The sequence below is a fragment of the Trachymyrmex cornetzi genome, unplaced genomic scaffold (genome assembly GCF_001594075.2).
Source record: "Trachymyrmex cornetzi isolate Tcor2-1 unplaced genomic scaffold, Tcor1.1 scaffold272, whole genome shotgun sequence".
NCBI classification, from domain to species: domain Eukaryota; kingdom Metazoa; phylum Arthropoda; class Insecta; order Hymenoptera; family Formicidae; genus Trachymyrmex; species Trachymyrmex cornetzi.
Genome location: NW_017297394.1, coordinates 1011173 through 1021603, shown reverse-complemented (window position 1 = coordinate 1021603; position 10431 = coordinate 1011173).

The window sequence follows — 10431 nt, the reverse complement described above, 5'->3', positions numbered from 1 at the left end:
TGTCCGTCGCGCGCGAGAGCGAGAGCAAATCGACTTCCCATACACGCTCTCGCCGGGATAATTAATACTCCAATTTGCCTTCACTCCAGTTCCTACAAAGTTTCTCAGACGCTCTCTCGTCCGTCCGTCCGTCCGTCGCGTCGGTCCGCGCGCTCTCGATTCTTTCGGGCGTCGCTCGATTCCCCCCGTGGCAAAAAGACGGTACGCCGTGCGTGAACAAGAGGTAGAAGAAGAAGTAGTAGAAGAAGAAGAAGAAGAAGAAGAAGGAGAAGAAGGAAGAGAAGAAGTAGCAAAAGGAGAGACGGGCGTGTGGCATGCGTTCGTCGTACGGGACGTGTTATTAGCCTGGCACTCTCCTTTCTTCCTTTGCTCCTTTGCTGCCATCTCCTCCCTGCTTCTATTCGTCTTCTTCCTCCTCCTCCTCCTCCTCCTCTTCTTCTACCTCCTGCGACTCTTTCTTTTTTCTTCGGTTTTCTATGCGGGGGCTAGAAACGCGTTTAATTAACATAGCTGGCGTGGCTGCATCCCTCTTCTCTCGGGTGCCGAGCAGCCAGTCAGCTTTTACGGGCCATTGCACGCACGATGCACGTATGTATTACGAGTGCCGCCCTTTTCCTCCGTCTCCTCTACTCTACTCTCTCTCTCTCTCTCTCTCTCTCTCTCTCTCCGCCGCGACGTGTGCACATTCAGGGTTGAAAATGCCGAGTATGGCACTGGCGGGCCAGTATCAGGCAATGCCATTCCTGAGAAGATTGTAATGCGAAATCCCCCCTCGTGAAAAATTTCCTGCGAAAGTTTGGAAACTTTTGGGAAAGCGAGTTGACGTGACAATGAGTGAAAGTCGTTCCTGATCGTGTGAGATGTAGCCAGTGATTGAAGACTTTTATATAAAAAAAAAACTTTTTTAGAAAGTGGATATATTCTCTGGTATATGTATACAGAAAAAACGGTTTTGCTAAAGCATCTAAAGATTTAGATGCTTTACAAATTTGAGATTTTGCATTTGAAATAAAAATATTTTGCAACATTGCTCAACATACTTAAGCGTCCTATATAATTACTTTAAAGATTCAACAAAATTATTTTCAATTTGAAAATTATTTTCAATTTAAAAATAATTTTGTTGAACTATTAAAATAACTATATAGGACGCTTATGTATGTTGAGCAATGTTGCAAAATATTTTTATATTCTAGCAATATTATGTTAATATTCTACACAATTTTGATAGTCCTAGAAAACTTCCAAGAATACTTTCAGATCTTTATCTAATTAAATTTTTTAATATTTCAACAAAATATCGTTTTTTCCATATAATATAATAGGAAAGTAAATATTTTTAAAGTCGAAAATTAAGTTTAAAATTAATTGTTGATTCTCGTAAATTCGAAAATTCTTTAAAAAGTTAGTTAGATTTTCATTTCTATTAATTCAATGTTTAGCACATTAATTATCGAGATGATTCATTCATAAAGAATTATATAATAAAAAAAAATAAAATAACAATTCCTTAAATGTAAAATTGTATCATTTTAAATATTTTGAGAGGAAAGTAATTTACAGTCAGATGCATTGTCGGCGATTATAAAATTCGAAGATTCTTTTGTAAGCAGGAAACATCTTTCGGAATAAAATGACGGGTTTGAGAATCAACGAATTTCTTTTCCAATGTAGGATATTTTCTTGAGTAGATATCAGCCTTGCGTGTTTCTAGAACATGGCGAACTCGCGAGTCCGAATCGAGTAAAAAATTTAACGACCCCGAGTGCGCGAATAGCGACAAGACGAGAGTCGCGAGATGTTCCTCGCGGTTCTTGCGCGAACATCCGTACACGTTGCCTTGAAAGAATCAGCCGGGGTAATGTAGCGGGTATACAACTCTCTCGCGGTGTATTATGGAGCATGTATCTTGCGGCGCAAGTTGGGCTTTTGTTATATATCGTAGGATTACAGGCACGGGACGACGAAATGAGGACACGAGAGAGATAGCTTATAAAAAGTGTTACAATAATCAAGAAAGGATATCGTCGTGATATATATCGTTGTAATAATAAAAGAAAAAAGCGGGGCAAGATAATAAATAAAATAGAAGAGTTACATCACTGTACGTTATACTATGAAATATATAGCGTAGAAACCTAAGATATGTAATATGATAATTAAAGGTTTCTCTCTAGCTTCATCGAGCGGAGGAAACCTCCTACCTCGTTTCGGAATCGCTAACACTTCTGATATAACTGCCCGCAGCAGATGATACAACGAATACGTGTGATTCATGTATGGGTGGAGTCTCAGCGTCTGTGCTTTTGTTTATTCCTCGTTTCACTCAGGATGACGTAGAGAGAAAGGCGTTTTGCTCGAGAGCAAAAACTTGGACAGGCCTGATACAAACAAACGATTCCACTTTTTTTAGCTTTTATACAATTGAAAATAGCTGCTGTCGTTTCTTCGAAAAATATGTTAGTTAAATGTGTCAGTTCTGGAATTTTGATTGAAAAGATATTACATTGCTAAAAACAGGAGCTGAAAACAGTTCAAAAATAATTGTGGCATTGCGTCCCTAGATAATGGAAATGTAAATTAAAAGAAGAAAGCGAAGCCAAAGAAGAAACAGAAGAAGAAAAAGAAGAAGAAAGATCTCAACTTATTTGTGTCATTTCCGAATTTCTTTCCTCCACTTATTTTATAAATAGAACTATGAATGATTGATGAATTTAATGACAGATAATGAATTAATAATTCATTTCTTTTTATATTTAAAATTATTTTAGACAAACAAATAATTATTTTAACATAAAGTGTAGTGAGGTTTACTTCTTCAAATTTTAATATATACATTTTAATATGTGTGTGTTTGTGTGTATATATGGCAATTTCTTATAACGTTTTTCAAATCTCTAATTTTGATATCTCTAAGTGCAAAGTTCGACTCTTCTCATCTTGCAATACAGAGCAAAGATACGCCCGTGAATGAGTGAGCGCATGCGTGCGTGCGTGCGTGCGAAATGCCCGGAACGCCATGTGTTCGTCCGAGACGGCGGATATAACGCACGCCCGCCCACGGAAATGCTCTTTTTGACGAATCGCCCGACTAATTCGGTGGTTGTCACCGCGTACGCGTAAGGATTAATGGCGACCACCTAGCCGTACCCGCCGAGAATTCCTCGGAATTCTTCGTTCCCTCCTGTAACCCAGAAAAGAGCCCGGCGAACCCTTGCCGCCTAATTGGGACTTTCGGGTCAGCGATAATGACGACAATAATAGAGATTTAATTTACTTTGATGATTTTGCACGCATTTTGCGAACAAGATAGATCCTCATTTTTTTGTTATAGTTTCTTATAATGCGTCGTGACGTTCAACTACCTCTCCGGAAGGTTTCGCGAATTGAAATTTTCATTTTGTAAAGTATTTATGACGGGCAATAATGCGCCAAAATTATATCGCTAAATATATCATTAATTAGTTTGGATGATTACAATATAATAAATTAGAGGTAGTTAGATAGTGTCTAATGTTAATTTTAAATCAATGCTGTATATTATATAAACAATGATAAAAACCTAACTATGATGATCCATCCCATGGAGAGTTCAAACGGTATATAAATTTATATCATAATATATGTTGATGCAAAATATAAACTTTGTGGTAATTTATAAAAAGATTAATTTTCTTTGATAATTAAATTATAATTCTTTTCTCACCGCATATGTTTCGCCTTCTACTGTTCTTTTCTTCTCGATGGAACTGGTGGCGCAATCTCACGCTAACATTAGAAACTAAGTGAGTTCAATTTTGATTCGTAAAAATACTCTTATCACTTTACGGTAACTTCAAAATTTTTTGTTAAGTTTAAAAATTTTTTAATGTTATTAAATAAAAGATAACATCCCGGGAAAAACTGTTATATACATGGACATATTTTACATATAATTATACATAAAATGTGTCAATTTTTTATATAATTACATATAATTTTATACAATTTTGTATAATTATATATGTATAATTAATAATTATACATGTAGTATTTTTTCCCGGGATCGCAATATTTTGATTTAGCTTAATTCTTATTTGATGAATAAAAACAAATAAGAAATTTGGAACTTCTGTATAAATTAATCGTTTATAAATAATTTAAATTTGTATTTGTAGCACAACAATTATAATAACGTTTAATTGACCGTGAGTTTGTTATGACCAAATAACTATGTAGATTTAAATAAATTATTATAAAAACAAAGGACTCTTAATTTAACAACAAACGCAGTCGAGAAATAGATGAAAATTATGAATATGTTAATAAAGACCAGAGAGATGTTTTGTAGAGAGACGGAAATTACTCGCAAAACGACTGGACGACCGGTTGTTTAAAATTTCCCGATGTCCTGGTAAAAAGTCAAGTTAAAAATAAATTAAAAGAAAACAAAAAAGAAAAATTCGAGTAAAAGCGTCACTCTTGTAAAATAACTCGCCTAACTAATCATATACACTGCCGGAAATTGAAATCCCAACACCACGAAGGAGTTGTGCTAGATGAATGAAAGTTACACAGAATGTTTGTTCACATGAGTTATTTTATTGATATCTATTACAAGATCACAATTTGCAGGATACGAGTGCAGCGCATAAACATTAAATATATTCCGACTTAATACCCACTGTAGTCACCTCTATGTTGAATGCAGGCCTCTGAACGTGCATGCATCCGATCGTAGAGGTGTCGGATGTCACCTTGTGAAATGGCATTCCACTTGTAATAGATATCAATATAATAACTAATGTAAACAAATATTCTGTGTAACTTTCATTCATCTAGCACAACTCTTTCATAGTGTTGGGATTTCAATTTCCGGCAGTGTATTTAAAATTTCGCATGTCGAAAAGAGGCTCGTCAATTATTAAATTATTCAGCGTCAGTGTGTTAGCTCGTAATGAAACAAATAACAATATCGCAGTGAAAAATTTTGTCACACAGTATAAAATTAACGATGTATAGAAATATAGAGATAAAAATTAATATACCAAAAAATATTAAAAATAAGACCCATGTTAAGTATGTATGTTGCTTTCTCGACAGACGAACAATGACTAAAGACTAATAAAATAATCTTGGTATTGCAATGTCAGATTTTGTTTATTAGCTGTATATAAGCTTTATGTAGGCCCTCAGTATCTGTTTGTGTGTGTAGATTTAGACTGTTTCTTTGTTTTTTAATGTTTAACATTTCTGAGATTAAACGCTTACTATAACAAGGTTCTTCATCTAAAATTTTCCATTTCTTCAGTTAGAAACAAATGATTCGTGAATCTTTCATCAGTGAGTGTCCCGGACAACATCCAGTACTTTTTGCAAGTGGGAGAAAACTTTTTATTACCGAACAACAATAAGAGAAACATTTTATTTGAATGCATAAAAGGCATTGAACATTGTATTCAGAAATTCCCGATAGATAAAAAAATAGATGTCACAAACCACTCAATCCCAATTTTAATAGCGATTTCGGTTGGGAATACCAACGTGCACTGGTGCATATCAAGACCGTTGTACACTGTTAATTCCTACTACCGCGGCAGTGTATGTTTCGTCAGGCGAACACGAGATTCACGAAATGCGACCCTCATTACCGATCTATAATACTAGTCGCATGGTATCATGGTCGCAGACGCCCAGTGTTTGAAGGATAGTTTTATTAAAATTATGCATTGGTCTCTGACTGAGAAATAGTTAAGTCAATTGAGGGACTCCTGTGGAAAATATTAGATGTAAGTAGGGGATAAAAAGTTCATCCCGCCCCTGAATATATAAAATTTCTTAAAATAAGAAGAGTTAAAGAAGGGGGTAGTAGTCAAAATCTTATGTTATTTAAACGTGGGTATGCTATGTGAGGTGATCCTAGTATTAAAGGAATTAAGAAGTTTCCAAAACCTCTATTCGGCATTTTCGACTGTTTGCATCATTCACGATTTTCGAGAAATCTATCTGGTTTGATGTGACCGATTTTCCCTTTCTTTTTCGGGATACAATTGGTCACGTTTACCCCAATCACGGGAATCAGGGCCAACCATTAACGAAGAAGAAGAATAATGTGTATTGTATAATTTACACAAAATGTATTGTAACAATATATTGTATAATTTATACAAAAAATTTTATTGCGATGGCTTCGTTTTCGAGTAGTACGAGTAAATATATAAATACGTAATAAAAATGTAAATATTAAATGAATATAGATGTAGTTTAACATTTAATACGCATTCGATATTAGAGATTTATGTTCCTAACCTAAAACTCGCTGTAAGGGGCTCTGCACAATAAAAGGAACAGAGAACAGAGAATAAGAATTTCAACCTATCAGAAATCATGTATTGTGGAATTTACAGTGCGTTTCCCACAATACATGTTTTCTGATAAGTTAAAATTCTTCTTCTCTGTTCTTTGTTCCCTGTTCCTTTTATAATTGTGCGAAGCCCCTAAAGCTGATTTTACAATGAGTCAGTAATCGGAAATCATAAATTGACGCTACCAAGTTGGATATATCAATTTTCAGCGTCAGACGAAGGCTATGCCCGGCTACGGTCCACGCGATGCTACGAATGCTTCGAAGCATTTTTTGATTGGTCAGGTAAAATTCTTTTTTCCGATTGGTCAAGTAAAAGTTTTGAAGCATTTGTAGCATTGATCAAGTGGATCGCACCCGAAAGGCACGGTCAACAAATGCTCTGAAGCGTCTTTTAATTGGTCAGTTTGTAAAATTTTTTCTTCTAATTGGTTCATCAAACGCTTCAAAGCATTTATAGCGAGACTTTGACCACAGTCGAAATCAGATACTAGCGACAAAATTAATACCACGTGATCACACACAAGCTGCTTTCCAAAGTCTTATGAAAGCACCAAGCCCGACAATTACACCAACTGGCCCCAATAAATTTGTCGGGGCCACTTTGTGTACATTTGTGCGGTGTACCGAATCCAGATGAACATGTGACACTAGCGAGAAACTGCACCATTCGATCAGCCGAACACACCAATTACACCGACACCCGAAATGTGCAGTCGGTGCGTCCCAATCGAAATCACTATGAGTGCAAAAACGAAATGAAAATTATCAAAACATGTTTTATTAACAATACAATAAAATATATTAGAGATAGTACGATTTAATCTGATTTTAATACATTTTTACGGCAATTGTGTATGATAGTTTTATGTGTACTAGTGCATCCCAGTCGAAATCGCTATTCATTCAGAGCTTGTACTTCGGTGTAAGGGGCTCCGCACAATAAAAGGAACAGGGAACAGAGAACAGAGAATAAGAATTTCAACCTATCAGAAATCATGTATTGTGGAATACAGAGTGTGTATTCCACAATAATTTCTGATATATAGGTTGAAATTCTTATTCTCTGTTCTCTGTTCCTTTTATTGTGCGGAGCCCCTAAGGCCGGAATCAGACCACGCATTGAAGAATGAGATTGAAGATTGAAAGATTGAAGTTTGACCAATCAGAACAAAAGGAACCAAAATTTCTTTGTCCTCATTGGTGAAATTTCAATCTTTAATTTTTAATCTCAATCTTCAATGCATAGTCTGATTCCGGCCGTATACATCATACTGCACCAAAGTACAAGCTCATTTTTGCTCCTCATTGTACAACGGTCTTTATATGCACTAGTGCACACTAGTGCATCCCAGTCGAAATCGCTATAAATAACATATAGTCAACTCTCCTCTTGTGACATCAGTTATGGACAAGAAATTACTTAAACTAGAAATTGAAACGCGGAAAGAGTTTTTATCTTTACATCCTACATCATTTTTAAGCATGAGGATAAAGGCAACGTCACAGTGGCTCTTGAGAAAATAACTTATGTTGAAAAAGTGAAAGAAATGCTTCAAGATAAGGAAACGTACGAAACAATCAAAAAAGATCCTACTAACAAACTTACGAAAAATCTTAGAACTTTGCTTGCAAGATGGAAGGAATGCAATTACATAGAAAACTTTCAATACAAACACTTGTTATGTAGCGATGGACCATTGCCGAGAGTCTATGTACTGCCGAAGATACACAAACCCAACTGCCCGTACAGAATCATTGTGTCGTCGATAGTTAGTCCTTTGTTAGCCTCATTGTTACACAACATAATATTTGAAGCAATCCCCAAAGCGGAGAGTTATATTAAAAACAGTTTTCAATTGGTTGTCAAACTGAAGGGATTGAACACATTGAAACAAATTATAAATTAATTTTACTTGATGTTGTGTCACTTTTTACAAAAAATCCAATTGAAATAGCCATAGATTGTGTAAAAGAAAACTGGAAATTTATTTCAAAAAAATGTTCTATATCTGTTACTGAGTTTCTGACGGCACAGTTAGGTTTATATTAGATTCGACCTATTTTCTTTTTGACAACACCATCTACCAACATGGTACAAACAAAACTTCGGCACACCCATGGGCTCTCCGCTGTCTCCCGTCATTGCTGACTTGGTATTGCAAAAATTAGAGAGAAATGCCTTGATGTTGTTTGATGATCATGTACTTTTTTATTATCGATTTGTTGACGATTTGTGTGCTGCGGTTCCTTCCTCCAAAATAGATTCATTTTTAGAAAGCTTTAATTCGTTCCATTCTCGTCTTCAATTTACGTTGGAAATAGGTAATGACTCACTAAACTTTTTAAACGTCACAATCAATATTATTGATAACCAACTAAATTTTGATTGGTATCACAAACCGACTTTTTCGGGGAAATTTCTAAATTTTTTTTCAAACCATCCTCTTTCACAAAAAAGAGGAGTTATCATTGATAGATCGAGCTCTTTTACTCTCGAACTCAGAATACCATACAAAAAATTTGATGATGATAATTGAAATATTATTATAGAATGACTACCCTCTTAATTTTATTTTTGAATCAATTATTAATAATAGAGTCAAATGCATTCTACGAAGGAAGACTGCACAATAATTTAGGAAGAGAAAGATGTATCATTAGTGTCTTCATCGTGGTTTACTGTACCTTTTATTCCATCTTTGACAAATAAATTCATAAAATTGTATAGAGACGACATCAAGGTGTTTTTCTATAGTTCGAACAAATCATTTTACTCGTATTTTTTTTTGTTTTCTTTTAATTTATTCTTTACTTGACTTTTCACTAGAACATCGGGAAATTTTAAACAACCGGTCATCCAGCCGTTTTGCAAGTAATTTCTCTCTACAAAACATTTCTCTGATTTTCATTAACATATTCATAATTTTATCTATTTCTTCGACTGCGTTTAACTAATATAACATCACCTGTTCATATACGACTTTCACATTTGAAGATGGCTCAATCATGAGATCGAACATGTAATGTAATACGTATATACATATATATATATATATATATATATAATTTTTAATTATTTATAGAATATTATATCAAATATACTTTTCGTTTGAGAGTTTTTGTGTTTTAAAAAATTTTTTTCATTATATTTAACTCTTTAGTGTTCTGTACATTCTTGATATTGTTATGTAAATTTAACTTATTATTACTCGGATTTTACTTCTAACACATTTCAGCTGAGAATTCAGAATTAATAACATGAGATCCAAAAGAGAACGCTAATGTTAAATATTCATGAAATATTGATAAAATGTTTCTTAAGTTCCAAAGTAACATTCCACTAATATTTTAGTATATCCTGAAATATTTTACAAAGTTTGTGAAAACGATATTCAAATGATTGGTAAAATATTCCATTTACATATTATTCAGAGGATATTCCACATATATTCCGAAAAATTATAATTCTCTCAGAAAAATATCATAGGTCCTGAATTAATTTTTAAATGAAATTAGACTGTCAAGAAACACATTTCATTTACTATATGAAATGGAATAAAAGACGCAGCATTTTGCCCGTGAAGGTGATTCTAAAAGAGTGAATAATGAATTATTTTCCATTGTACTTTTTGACGTTGCATGTATAATATTGACTATCTTTTATTTTATTATTTATTATATTTTAATCGTAATTGATCCTCTGTTGATTAATCTATTATTTATTTTCATTTTTATTGACGATGTATATCTATTATAGGGTGACTACATTTTTGCTATTAGCCCGAGTTTAAAACGTACAAAGTCATGCTTTCCATATAGCTTTGTAACTGTGTAACAACGATTTCTTAGAATGTATGAAATTTTTTCATTCTTAATCTTCAGCAGAAAATGCTGAATATAAATGTATGTTGGAATTGGCCGTAGAGTTTGAATTGAGTTTTTGTTCTAATTTCTATTTGTTGTTATTTATTGAAGATGACTTAAATTTGAACTGAAACGTCCGATCTATTTAATATTGTGCAACTTTGAATTTGTACAGATCATGACTTTATGAATTATTAAAATATTATTGTTATAGAACTGCA